General features: G+C 35.2%; 1 pseudogene; it reads left to right on the forward strand.

Moving 5' to 3' along the window:
- Positions 1-3440: 3440 nt before the first annotated feature.
- On the forward strand, positions 3441-5882 carry LOC120334185 (uncharacterized; annotated as a pseudogene).
- The last annotated feature ends 8818 nt before the right edge of the window (positions 5883-14700 follow it).

The following is a 14700-nucleotide window of genomic DNA, read 5'->3' on the forward strand; positions in this document are numbered from 1 at the left end:
TTTTATCATTATACGCAACGAGCGCTTCGCTGTGGTGTCATTGTGACGTGTCAATTAACTACGTTCCACCGGAACCTCAAGTCTCGGGACTCGCTCACTCTCAGCGCGAACTGTTTCTGTTAACACTAGGGTTTGTGGAATTTTCTAGGTAACTGTGACACAGTTACAATAGTTGCTGTTAGTTTTTAGAGATACTGTTTTTAGTGACAAACCATAACTTTTAGACAATCCCATTGTGTTCAAACAATCCATGCTCAACAAAGTAAAACTATAGCAACTAACCCCCAAATGTACCCCATTTCATGTTGAAATCATCAAAACAAAGTTAATTTTTCCCAAAATTCGAACAAAGACTTTCGTAGGAATCAAATTACACCAGTTTTAAGAACATAACATGTTTCACCCAGTCATTATCAAACTAAAATTTATATTCTCAAGACCTTTGGCACTGATTGAAATAATTATATTTAAGTTCCCACACGTACGATGTACATAATTACCCTTATTGAGATAATAGGAGTTTCTGTTTATAACGTGAATCACGTTTACAGTATTTAATTAGATTTATGATCGACGTATAAATTAGAGATGTACCGATACCACTTTTGTCGCCGATACCGATACCGATCCGATACCAGCTAAAAACGTCGATACCGATACCGATACGCCGATACTACAAAAAGGCCGATATTACCGATATTCCGATACCGATACTATGTAATTATTACTTAATTAGGTATGCTGTGTAGGGCAGATGGGTTAAAACAATGGTCTTTAAGCGTTGTTCATAGTACACATTATTTCAGATCGAAAAAAAATATATATATATCACATAATATGAAATTAATGTTTAGTATCCGTATGCTGTAACTGATTAAGATACATTGTACAGCAACGCTAGTAATCTCGGTGTTCAATTAGAAAACTCATAAGCCGGGATGTCCAATTTGAATTTAATGTTAATATCGCGAGCTTCGAATATCGTTATTCGTGTTTAAAAGAATATCGAATATCGCCCACACATTCTAGCGCCGCCGTCCTACGTTCAAATTAAAAGCATTTTACAAATATTTAATTTAGTGGCTAATCGTAATCGTCGACCCAATAAGTCAAAGCCAACATGAAAGAATATCAATCAGCACCGACAAAAAGAAGGCCCACCGATAACCGTTGAGGATGTTTTTTTACTTCACTATTTTATAATATTTTACAATTGCTATCATATATTTTGAGACAGTCTAGGGCTAGGCGGTCAAGTCAATATATCTATAAAGAAATCGTGTAGTTAAGCAGAATTAAAATTAATACCTGTGTAGTGGGATAATTCTGTCGGAATTTAGTTTATCGATGTCGACGGACTAAATGACACTCGTACTTGACGACAAACAGTCAGAATTTATACCCGTGCCAAAAGTCCATGTGCCGTTAATAAGGAAGGACCCCAATTCCACTGTATGATTTAAAACTGGGCGCCTAGTTGCTTTTTGTTATGTGCTGTGTTGATATATTTCTTCATAAAAACTATGTAATAATAAAAATGTCAATATAAAAATTTGACAGCGAAAATAGCCAAATTAGTTGAGCTAGTTTAGCTGATAAATAGCTAAAAACACGTGAATCCTATTTTCTCGCAGGGGTGGGGACATGTATGGCTCATAGCTCACGATCTCTCCAGACAAAAATAAATCAAAAAGTAGTATTCCAACTTATCTTTTAAAACATTCTGGACCATATCAAAAAGGTAAATATATCGGTAATATCGGCCTTAATCTAACCGATACCGATACATGGCCGATACCGAAAAAATGGCCGATATTGCCGATACCGATACCCGATACCGATACATCGGTACATCTCTAGTATAAATACGACTCGATATCTTTCAATGTTAAACTAGTGTGGATAAATGTTTTAAGATTTGTATTCTGTGTGTTGTGGAAATCTGAGAATAAAATCAAACAGAGTTTTCTAAAGTTTCTTCATTAACGTGGGCATTGAAGTTGAAGGGTGAACGGGCGACTGGCAGTTCTGAGACGGTCTACGAAATAGCAATATACGGTGACATCAATTCATTTACCAATTATCTAAACAGTCTGGGAAATATCCTTATCAAGCAATGAAACTAGGAAGATCGGGATGTTTTCTTGTAAAGTGGAACATAAAATCAGTTTTGCGTCTAGCATGATGGCCTTCCCCCATCTGCACTGTGGCTCTGTTAGTGGCCACGGGCCCCCGTTTGGAAACCACTGCTTTAGAGGTTGCGTATGGCTGTGACTTCGTGCCTTTCTATGACTTTCTTGTTCGAAGCGGCTTCGAAGCTTCCCTAAAATTCAAGATATAGCAAAACGATGACGTAGTACGGTCCCACTCAAGCGGAGCGAATTATATTCAGTTAATAATGTTTTAACAACGTGTTTCGCACCGAATGTAATGGTCACGACGCCGCGTGCCGTTTAAAATCACCTCGCGTGTTCGGGGAAACCCCATTAAGAAGAACGTATTCTTAGATAGATAGATATATGATTCCTCGGGTTAACTTTATTGTCATACAGTATTTCAAGGCAACATTTCGTTTGGTATCGTTGTTCTCTTGAAGACGTGAGATACAGATTACAGAGTAGAACCGTAAGGTTAATAATAAATAATGGGTTTTCGTATAAAGCCCCGGCCTCGTTTTAAAATAACAGATTGGTAATTGTCTGGTTCGAGGTAGAAGTGATTTGAAAATTTTAATTTTCAGCGCAATTTGCATTCCTAGCTCTGATACTGACGGGATAACTTCTAATTTTCTTATTTTGATTTGAACCAACAATCCTTATTTTTTGAAAAATTTGATTTGCAGTAGGATACTTATCAAAATTTACAAAATATATTCTTGACGCAAGTTCACAAGGACCTGCCAAGAATAAAAAGCTCATTCAAAATTAAAACCGTAACGACCGTTTGGACGTGTAGACAAAAGACAACTGATCGATTTCGCTACGGTACAACGGTATTGACGCAAGGGGTATTTTCATTGAGTCGAGACTGCTGAACAAAGTTTATAAATGTTACTCTGATATTTCTTTTGTAACATAAATTATAGACAGTTAGACAGTTGATATATATACCCATATTTACAATTATTAAGATTTTTTCGGACTCTTCCTAACGGAACTAATTTCGCCTTGATAATATAAGCGATAGTCATAAAATGTTTTTGCGATGATTGTTTCGCGTTCACAAAATACCAACCAAGCACTAAGCAAATATTGGTGCTCCAAAAGTATGCGAACCAAGATGTCGTCCAGCCTGAATCCTAACCGGTACACACATACTATCGTCAGGTTGTGCGCCATCTTGTTGCGCATATTTCTCGAGGTCCCAATTTTTAACTTGATATAATTTACTGGCCGCTGTAACTGTAATATGTAAATGCTTATCACTCATTTACAGGATTGGTGTTCGAAATCCGACATATAGGATTTAAGTAATATTATTCATTCTCCGGCGTTGAAAATATGAATTCGCAAACGTTATCTGTCGGTCCGATTTACGCTCAGAAACTTCTCTTTTCAATCAAAGAGATGAGGAAAGAAAAATTTGCTTGTGATTTTGTGATTAAAGCTGGGAAGAAAGCATTCAACGTGCATCGGAATATAATATCAGCTGCGTCAAACTATTTCAAAGCAATGATTTCCTCTGAGATGAAAGAACGTCAACAAGGATATGTTGAGATGAAAGATGCCCATCCGCTTATACTCGAAATCTGTATAGATTTTATATACACAGGCCATGTGGAACTAAGTGAATCAAATATTCAAGATATTTTGCATCTATCCAACTTTTTGCAGTTGGATGAACTTACTGATCTCTGCTTTGAATATTTACAAGCGAATTTGACTTGTCAGTGTTGCCTCCAAACCATAGAACTCGCTAGCCTTTATAATCGACAAGACGTTGTTGTTAAGGCAGAACTTTTTGTAGTGGACAATTTAGAAAAAGTTATTTCAAATGAAAATTTTACATCAATAGTGTTCAAAGATCTTTCGTACTATCTTGAAGCATCGAAATCACCTTATAACACCAAGTGGAAAGCAGTTACCACCTGGCATGATGACAAAGAGGGAAAAGTAGATAAAACTTTATTCACTCTTATGGAATTGCTTAAAATTAAGGATTTTCCTTTCGATTTTGTGCTGGGAACTATTTGGAAAGAACCGCTGTTGCGGAGAAGTGTATCTTCCACCAGCCTAGTATTCGGAAGACTATTTTCAGACGTTGAAGAAATTATAGAAAATTTGACCATTGATAATTTCTTGATCTTGAAAAGTTGGGCGAATAATCAAAATATAGTAATAACTGAAAACATGAGAACGGTAATGAATGAATTCATGGCTGAATATTTCGAACAACTTTTGTATAAAAATGAGTTCTTCCAACTCGACGAAAAAGAAATATTTTTTTTGTTTCAATCTAGAAATACCAAATATTCCCCTGAATTAGTCAAGTGGAATGCTGCATTAAAATGGACAAAGCATATTGATTCCAGAAAAATGTGTTTTCCTGGCTTATTGAAATTAATCAACTGGCATGAATTTTCTCCTAATTTTATTCGACAGATTGTCAGATACGAAACGTTAGTGAAAGAATCTCGTGAAAGTGAAACGATATTACTAGATGCAATCTATTCCCGACCTGAGGTCAATGAAACGGGACATCCACAAATTGCATGCTTGGAATCGGAAACGGGTGAGGTACGGGCGTTCGATACTAAATGGGAAACATGGCATTTACTCCCCAACGTCTCCAAAGGCTATCCGATGCATATAGTGAATGTCAATGACAAGCTGTATGTAGTGAGTGGAACGGATCTCTTTGTTTTGGAAGATAATCGGACGTGGAAAAAAACTACCGTCGATGAATATCGGAGAAATATGGCGAAAAATCGCATCATTTCAGGGGAAAATTTATATGGTATGTGAAAAAACTATTTCGTGTTTTTATCCCATTCAAGATACTTGGAAGGAAAGACTTCTAGGTTGTGAATTGTCGTACGGTTTTTGTGTTGCAGCATCTGAAGAATTCATTTATGCAATGGGAGGTATTAAGGAGGGTAACGAGGTAAAACGATTTGATCCAAAAACGATAAAATGGTCGAATATTACACCCATGAAATTTGCAAAAAAATATTCAGGAGCTGCCGTCTTTAATAAGAAGCTTTACGTTATGGGAGGATTATGTACAGAATCGCTAAAGGTTGTTGAATGCTACGATCCCGAAACTGGAGTTTGGTGTCAACTCGCGAATATGGCGGTTCCGAGAGCAACGTTCAACTCTTGTGTTGTTGACGGTGAATTATACGCGGTTGGAGGGCGGTATAATATGCTATTTTCAAATTCATTGGAAAAATATCAAGCAGACGAAGATAAATGGAAAAACATAGAAACTCCGGGGTTTCCCATCAATTGTTATGTCTGGTCGTGCTCATATAAAATGTAAACCTACATTTTACTTGGTTTTTATCTTTAGGTATGCCATGTATATTCTATATTGTACGTATAATATTATCATTACCGATTTCTTGTAGTATGAGTTAGTATATATATATATCTTTTATATATAGTCGACCTTTTCAACACTGAAATGTGTATAACAACAGAATATTAAGGTGACTGCAGCATGTTGTATAGTTGATTTAGGTAGCCTCATGATTTTTAGGTTACTCTACTCCTTATTTATTTTTGTTCACAACAATATATATCAAATATATTTCATCCATTCTCTCACAGCCCCATTGATTTTGTAGGTTTTGTGTACAACATTTATTTGTTGGTTGTCTTAAAGCAAGAAGCAAACCACCAAGTTGATATTCGAATCACCACCCAGCAAATACATTTGGTAGAAAGGGCAGATTTCCACGTTTCACAGAAGTATCCGTCGATATAACGTTTATAGATTGAAATAAAACCAAAAAACAACATTGAATCTGGATTTAGCGCTTTTTCATATACCAAAGATGTAATACTGTTTGTTTTTCTTGCCAAAACTAAATAGCACATCAGCATTTTGGGGAATGCAGTAACTATTTAACACACGTGTCAAAACGCTTTATCAGACCCAAGTTTGAGAAATTTTCTTACCTCATATGCGACGTTCTATACCTGAAATCTGCACGTTCGTCATATATGTCCACAAAGATAATAGTATCAGATATGAAAATTCATCAGTCCCATTTTTGCTGTTGGAAGGTATGTATGTATCTCATAGTTTTATGTTGTCAGTCGTTAGGTTATCTAGTTATATATTGTGGCTCAAAAAGCTGACTCCCTTTCTCGCACAATATCTCGACGTTGGATGAATCAATGTTAACAATATTTACAATATCGACAAAATCTGCAATCAATTGCCTGGCTAACTGTCAAAAAAAAAAAATAATTGCTAATTGAAGATTTTGTGAAAATGAGCAAAATAGACCGGAGAATTGTACTAAAAACTCGATATTGACTATGCCTGGTTCATACGCGATTATATCCTAAGGCAGGGGTCGGCAACCTTTTGTCGTTCGCGGGCCAAAATTAAGAGTTGCAAGTCATTGGCGGGCCACACATATTTTTAGAAGGTTGAAAACCGAACGATACATCTCTCGAATAGAATATAGGTTTATTTCCTCATTGCATTGCATCTCCAAAAATTCCATTCAAACATTTTCGGCGCCATTAAACCCATAGGCACTTAGCCTCGGCTTTTCTGCGTTTTGTTGTCATTTGCCTAATTATAATTGAATCATAGGCTCATTAAACGAGTAATTGTGAATTATATACTTGCTAGGTTATAATATAATTTAGTCTACACGTGTCACACAATAAATTCTGTTAAGTAAAGAATATATTCGTCAAAACAGCTGTTTTGTTACTATAATTCAGTGATGCGTCGCGGGCCGGATTAAATTGCGTAGCTTACGTACTCCTCAACGTCACTGGTCATGTCGACGCACGATCCACGATTACGGTGACGTCGTTGACGACATAACTGACATTGATACGCAGCGCGCGATTATGGCGATATAGCGCCGCCAGCAGAGAGAACAAAGCGATGGACAAAAAGTTGCAACACCGCAATAATAATGTTGAAGGGCAAATGGGATTGTTTTTTGATCCTCACTCAAAAATATATAAAACCCAACAAAGATGCGGTGACCAATTGTATATTGCACAAACACTAGAAAATATGAAACGTACAAAAATAAAAGAAACTCGGGTGGATGAGAATAAACAGGAAATTGAGGTAAAGGAACAGTAGACAATGATATGGTGCTGTCAACAATTATGTATTTTCATGTGATATAATGCTGCACATGGGGCTGGACGAAGAGCAACATCATAAGATTCATACATTTTATATGTCATGTTATCAAAAAGAATTGCATTGACGTAATATATTACGCATTGACGTAATATATGTGCGTCAGAGCGTCGTTCGACGCCAACACAGGCAAAAAAGTAGCAAGTTTTGCCAACTTTATCGTTTCGTTGCTCGAAAAATTTTAAATGCAAACATCATGCGATTTTTTGTGCATGAAAAGATAAATATCTTAAAAACCCAACTGTCATAACTAATTTATTGTTGTTGTTTTCGGTAAACGGCACTATTAAATCGCTTTATTTTTTGTACCAAATTTTTGAGAAAAAATTCACTTTTTTTCGTTACTTATCGATTTTAATCGGTAAGTATGTTGATAGGTATTTGTCTGTCTGTCTGTTAGATGCACGCGATATCTCACGAGGGCGAGATTGAATCTGCTCCAGATTTTGCATGTGCATTCATCATATCTCGGACCAAAAGCCTATTGGGCGAATTATGTCGTATAATTACCGAGTTATTAATTAATTAGTGATTAGTGAAATTGGGCGAATTATGTCGTATAATTAGCGAGTTATTAATTAATAGTGATGAGACACAAGGTGTCACTATGGAGTAAGAGCGCTGTTTTGGGGATCCCCTAACTTTCGATCGATAAGTCTTCGGTCTCTGACCGATATTCACGTTTATCTTTTTAATCCGATCATTAGATAGCTCTGAAAAAACTAAACAACTCTCATATTTTTTTTGTGGCTGTAACGGTTTTAAAAATATAGCCGTGTAAAAACATGACTCTCGAACTTCAGAAAAATGTTAAATATGGCTTGGCAGCGAAAGCGATATATTATTACTGTGCAACAACAAGTTGGTTTAATTTTTCAATCACAAATAACTACAGAAAAGCGAAACCTAATGAAGATTAATGAATTAAAGCCACACTAGTTGCAAGATAAAGCCAAGACAAAATACCACTGCGAAATAAAACACATTCATAGGCTGTATAAACTAGAAGCAGCAAGAACTATCTCTTGGCATTGAAATATGTTATTTATATTACATCGAATGACCCAAACGACTTTTGAAAAGGTGCGAGGTTAGACTTTTTGTTTTGTTTAAACTTCACTTAAAATCGATTTCATACAATCAAAAGAGATGTCGACAGCATTCTGTTTGGTTTATTTGTAGGCCTTGTTCAATTGCTTTGTATATCAGAATATTTCAGTTGCATTCACGTATTCACCGCAGTATACACAATTTTCTGATTAGTTGATATGACATGCAAAGCAGGCGGCAATATGAAACTCCTTTTTTTTGCTTCAATATTTATTTGTTTATTTCACACAAGGTCTTGCAAAGATGAGTTCTGAATCAGCCATGAATGCTTTCTTTCATTCGATTTCATAAAATTCTTTCAATGCATGCATTGCAGGGTTTAATTGATTTTGCTTGTAAAAAAAATTGTTCTTCTTATGGGACCGTTATTTACTGAGTTACTCAGTCATCTTCTGGGATTTGAAAAGCTTTGCATAATGTAGAACTTGTACGGTTAAAAGTTGCGTTCGCCAGTTGGCGCACTTTCCATTATTGTGTTTCAGTCGTATTTTATTTTCCGTTGAATAGCAGCCAGTCAACATGAGATATTTATGAACAAAATAAAGTACAAGTATTATGGAAGTTTATTGCGCAAAATCGCATAGTTGACTCACATCGATTTCGTGATTTCGATAACTTTCTTACATAAGTTTCTTTTAACCACTTGATTCCTCACATTAAAATTCAAATATTAGTTTAAATATATTTTGCTTTACAGCAAAATTACAACGCACTGTATGGTGGATACACAACACTTAAAAAAACTTATATTTTAATAATAGCCCACATTTCCTTGTCGAATAATGCTCTATTTTTCATATTTGCTGCTCTTCATTCTATGTCGCAACCAGATATTGAAAATGTCAACTTCGAGCCAGATTGAAACATGGGTGATAATTTCTTCATATTTGTGGATCAGCACAATTCCTATAATCTATACATGAGATGAAAATTCCGTTTTAATTTTTTACCTTATACTAGGAATAATAGGGTCATTTCGATCAGGCTTAGCCATTCAATAAACAGAATTAACATTTACATACTATCTAATATTGTTTGCTGTGTGATGTCGTCCTAAAATAATATTTTGTCATACGACATAGAGGCAAAAAAGAACATCACGTCAGCTTTACTTTAACGTCGAGTAAAGCACTTAAATTGGATTTCACAATACGACCGGCGCTATAAATTTTGTAGTGTCTCATTCACTTGTAATATGGCCTAGTAAAAACAACAGAAACAGACCGATTTGTTTGTCCGCATGAAAAGTCAACATATCGGGGTATAATATGCGGTCAACAGGTTAAAGAAGGTAAATAGTAGATCGGGAGTGCGCAGCACAATGACGTCTGCCGGTAACGAGGCTTATCTAGCAGGGTATAAGGAGTTAGGTCCTGCTTGGGATTTGAAGTGCTCCCAAACCAAATAGAAAACCCGAACAAATACCAAGATCAGAGATAGAATGTACAAGGCGTAAGATAGCTGTATCTATTATTGTAAGTTTATTTAGTTGGGTGTTACGTTAGTGTAGATGTCTGCTTTATGTTATGGCTAAACCACAGTATTGGGTTACGTATCGCCTACAGGGTGGCCCGCGCCAGATCCAAAATCATTGTTAAAACGTGCAATATTTTAGGGATTCCGTCACCAGCTAGCGATCAAGAAATGTATCTCGTATCTTTACATAACAAAGGTTTCTTTAGTGTTTGTTTAGGCTTCTAACAGTTAACCTGTTCGTGGTCGTATAAGGCTTAAAGCAAAGCTAAAACTGTTCTGAGGTGAGGCCTCAACTTCAGCGCGATTGGGTACGTCGACAAAAATAAATTTCGGGTAATTGAGCAGCAATATCGAACTATATTGGTCTGTCTGCTTACAAAACGTGTACAAATTCAATACCTAATCGCCGGCTTTTCGTGTCAAAATGATCTCCTGGCTTTTGTACAAATTTGCCATAATATTTGTTTAAGCCTTTGGTGTCAAAAGTAAGTTTAACGTTTTTCCTATCTGTTTATGATACAATGGTTCGTTCTTTTATTTGTTCCGTGAAAAAAGATTGATGCCATTGATGAAATGGGGTGAGAGTGGGGTAATTTGTATTCTATTCCAGTTCACCATGAAAAGGTGAGATTATGGGAATCAAGAGTAAAAATGATTTGTTGAAATTTTTAGGCAAAATAACACTTAAATTTCTACGCGAACAATGCGGCCATTATTCACAACCCGCTACTGTCACCATAAGACAAAGATACAAATTGCATGTTAGCATTAAAATAAGACAGAAAATGGAATTGGCTTACTTCTCCTTGTGGTATAAATATTTTTTTTTGATAGAAACGGATCAAAGATTGGGAACAACGTCTTTTCATTAAACGTGACTTAACAGGGTATATCATGACATCACCGCCTATAATGGTTTTTAATACAATGCTTGTTAGCAAAGAAACCCGAGAGTAATCCGGTGGTTTTACCCAATTTCACTTAAATCATCGGTACAACTCAAAGATTTCGCTAGGTAAAAAAAAAATACTAAAAATATATTGCTTGTTGAAAATTCGCTTGTTGAAAACAAAACGATTATTTTTCAATGTGGATTGGAAATTGCGTAATAAATAACCTTGTTGTTATAACGTTCGAAAAAAGGGGCATATTTCCGTTCTTAATTGAATTTAAACTGTTCATTCTGTTAAGTTGATGGTAAGGTATGCGATGGAAATGAGAAAAAAGTTGTTTATTAAATCTCCTAACAAATACGACTATTGTAACTATTAATGTTTTTCGTTACTTTGAAATTATAATACTTAAACACATATAAAGTTACCAATTTGTGCCGCTAAATCCCAAAATCTCACTGGGGTATTTCCTGTTATGACTCCATGGCTACTTGTGATAATCCGGGGAGTAAACTGCAGTGTCCCAAAAATACGTGTTTGGTTACGGGACATTCTAAACTCGAAAAAAAAACGAAACAAAATGACAAAAAAAACGTGAACTTTCCATCATATCCACTTAGTTGATAGACTCTTGTTGTCGTTTTCTACTGCAAAAAGTTCAAGTCGTTTCCTGCAGTACCATGAAATTAAGCACTTTTGTGTGGTTTTTAATTACTGTAAACGTTTTAAACGAATACCTATATGTCATGTGTGGACCGTTCATTTTGTTTCGTGTCATATTTGAGCCACATGTGAGAATTGCGCATACCAGAAAAGTGAGTATTCTAAAACATTTAAATTGATGAAATTTGTGAAAATCGCGTTTCTAACGGCAAATATGGGCTAAATGGAGCGTGAAGTTTTGACTAAAAGGACTCGCGTTAACATGATTGTCTTCGCGAACTATCCAACTAAACGGGGTAGTTATGGTTTCACGCGAGAAAGTGTAGTTTTTTGCATGTGGGTCAATATAAATTTTCACTTTACGTGCTGTGGGAAAGTATTTAGCGTGCATGAGCAGTTAAGTCTGTCTGTCTAAGATGGTAGATAATTTTTCTAATTTTGAGTAACGGCTTTGAGATAAGAGGCGGGAGGTAAATGTATAAACGGGAGACATGAATGATATGTTTCATTTATAGCTAGACCCGATTTGAAAATAAATTACGTCATAAACGTGCTATATATAACTACTATTGGTTTGTATAAAGTTCAATCCGCAATTTTGAAGAAAATACATCCACGCTATTGATCCCATCATCGTATTCCTATAAAGGTATATAATATCATAATAGGTATTATTTATATATTAAATTTATGGTGACTGAGCCAACATTGTGTATTGGGGGCCACCTGTGCGATGAATCTTTTATTTTTATGATTGACCGAACAATATTCGTGCTTACAGAGGGTTATTCGAACTTAGACTATGTATTTCGTACGCTGAGTATGCGGTTCATGTTTGGGCAATACCTGTTATTTTATTCAATTTTCATTCAAAAATAAGTATGAAATTATTGGCTTGGTTGACAGGCTGAAATTACTTAAATGAATCACGTAAAAGCGCCACGAAAACAGTATCAGATATCAGAGGAATCATTCATCAAATCACTACAAAACGAATATTTTTACAGCAAAAATGTTCTAATTTTATAAAATAAAGAACACGTTATCTGTAGATAGGTATGTTACTGTCTGCAAATGTCTTTAATCTACCCTAATTTGTGTTATTCGGCCTCGGCAGCTATTTCAGTTTAGATTACAGATTGGCCCTTGTTGCGATAACATCAGTGATGATGGAAATTTGATATTTCAATTATCTCGAGATAGCCGTGTACTCGTTGTTCGATAATTGAAAAAATCTCAAAGTTTGTGGGACAGAAGTTTTTTGTCAATAGAATATTTGATTTATTTGAAGAGGGACGAAATAGTTTTCAAAATTAAGTATTTTGTATAAGTAATTCAGCTTTGAGAATTTGTAAAATAACTAGAAATCTTGTGTTAAACAATATTAAACTTTACAGCTTTCAAATTTAATTTTATTTGATGATATTGAAAGACTCCTTAAGAGGAGAAATAACCTAGAACAAAAATATTCAAACTTAATATCGAGATATTTTTATCAGATCGGTAACTCTGAATAATGTTCACCCTTATTTGTAACAACGCTATTTATCATCTGTTGGAAAATTTTCTTAAATTTTATTCCGTTCTGCCTGTCCGCTTCATGGTTACCTGTGTGTACGTTGATGAGTTTTCAAAAAAAGAAAGATACAAATGAAAACATATAGTGCTGATTTTTATGGGTAATATTTCTAGACCCAATCAATTTTCACTCGAAAAAATGAGCCAAAATCGTTCAAAATTTGTAAATATGGTAAAATAGTTATTTTCCAAATTGAAACGACGTGTATAGTTAATATTTTATTGTATTCGTTGATGAATACGCATGGAATATCATTGATTCTCGAATTGTTTTGATATGCATGGGATTAATAATATGCTTGGTTCGTAATGTCGGACTCTTGTCAGAGTATAAACACATTTTTGACCAGACGAAAAAAGCTAAGGTTAAGATTGCACAACTCTCTCAACGAATAGAATATTATATATAATTTTCTATTCTGTCGATAAATTCATTGTTGTCTCGTTATCTACCTTAAATCCCCCACCATTGAAGAACAATGGCAAAATCATCAAAAGAAATGTCAACATGAGCACGCGTTGGGGTTTTGGTTACCAAATTTCAGTTGTGGAGGTTGTTTTAAACTCGTTTGTTGTTCGAAATTCGTGTAGGAACCCAAAACACTTCACAGACAAGTGTGACCGCTCGACAACAATGAAAATGGTCCGAGCTATATTAAGGGCAAGCCATGCGTAGCGTGTAAATTGTTGTTCACATAACAAAGTAGAAAGCCGATACCCCTCGTGGTTTTCGGTGTTTAGCAAAAATTTAAACCTCCGTAAGATGATTGAAAATAACTCTATCGCGTATAAATACCATTATCATTGTGTTCAAATTTTATTATCATTCCTGCGTCCTTTTTTGGTTCTTTTTTATTTGTATCCCTATTTAGTTGTCTAATTTTTTTCATTATTCCATAAATGAGTTTTGATCAAATTTTGCCTGCTGAATATGTGACATTTGAAACTTCTGAGATTATTATGAGCTTAACGAAAAATGCCCTCAGCCTTCTGGCAAGTATGCAAATTTTTTCAAGTTACAGAAGATTTATTCTTTCGAAGTGCAGGTAAACGAAAACTTAAATTATCGCGAATTAAAAAAATGAGATTCCGCATTTCCCATTATTCCTGGCATGCTGCGGTCTGGTGAGACTACAAAACATGCTTTATGCAAATGTTTTGTCAATAACCCAACATTTTTTTTATGTATTTCATTTTTTTAAAAAGGAAGTACGGGGTGTGCCAACCAAGCCTTGCATTCTCAGGAATGCATTTCAACAATGCTATCTGTTTTCCGAACAATAAAAATCAGAGTTATTTTATTTCATACCCATTTTAGCTCCAACCGCACACGTGTCAATAATAGAAAGCTTTCAGTTAGACTTTAAGTCATCAGATTACCTCAAATTACCATAATTTTCAGCGCAGTATTTTTGTTTCCCACAGAATAGTCTATTGTTTCGCGTCAAGCCGAAATCTTGAAAATTGAGCTCAACCGTCTGATAGACGCCAAAATAAAAGTTTGTGTCAAAACCACGAGTAAACTCAGATTTCCTAGCCAGACAAAGTTCCTGAGTAATTGAAACTTTATAGAAAATGCCACTGACCGCATTTCATAGAAGAATAAGATATACCACAATTTTGCAGTCATTGCATT

This window comes from Styela clava, chromosome 15 (assembly GCF_964204865.1).
Source record: "Styela clava chromosome 15, kaStyClav1.hap1.2, whole genome shotgun sequence".
NCBI lineage: Eukaryota > Metazoa > Chordata > Ascidiacea > Stolidobranchia > Styelidae > Styela > Styela clava.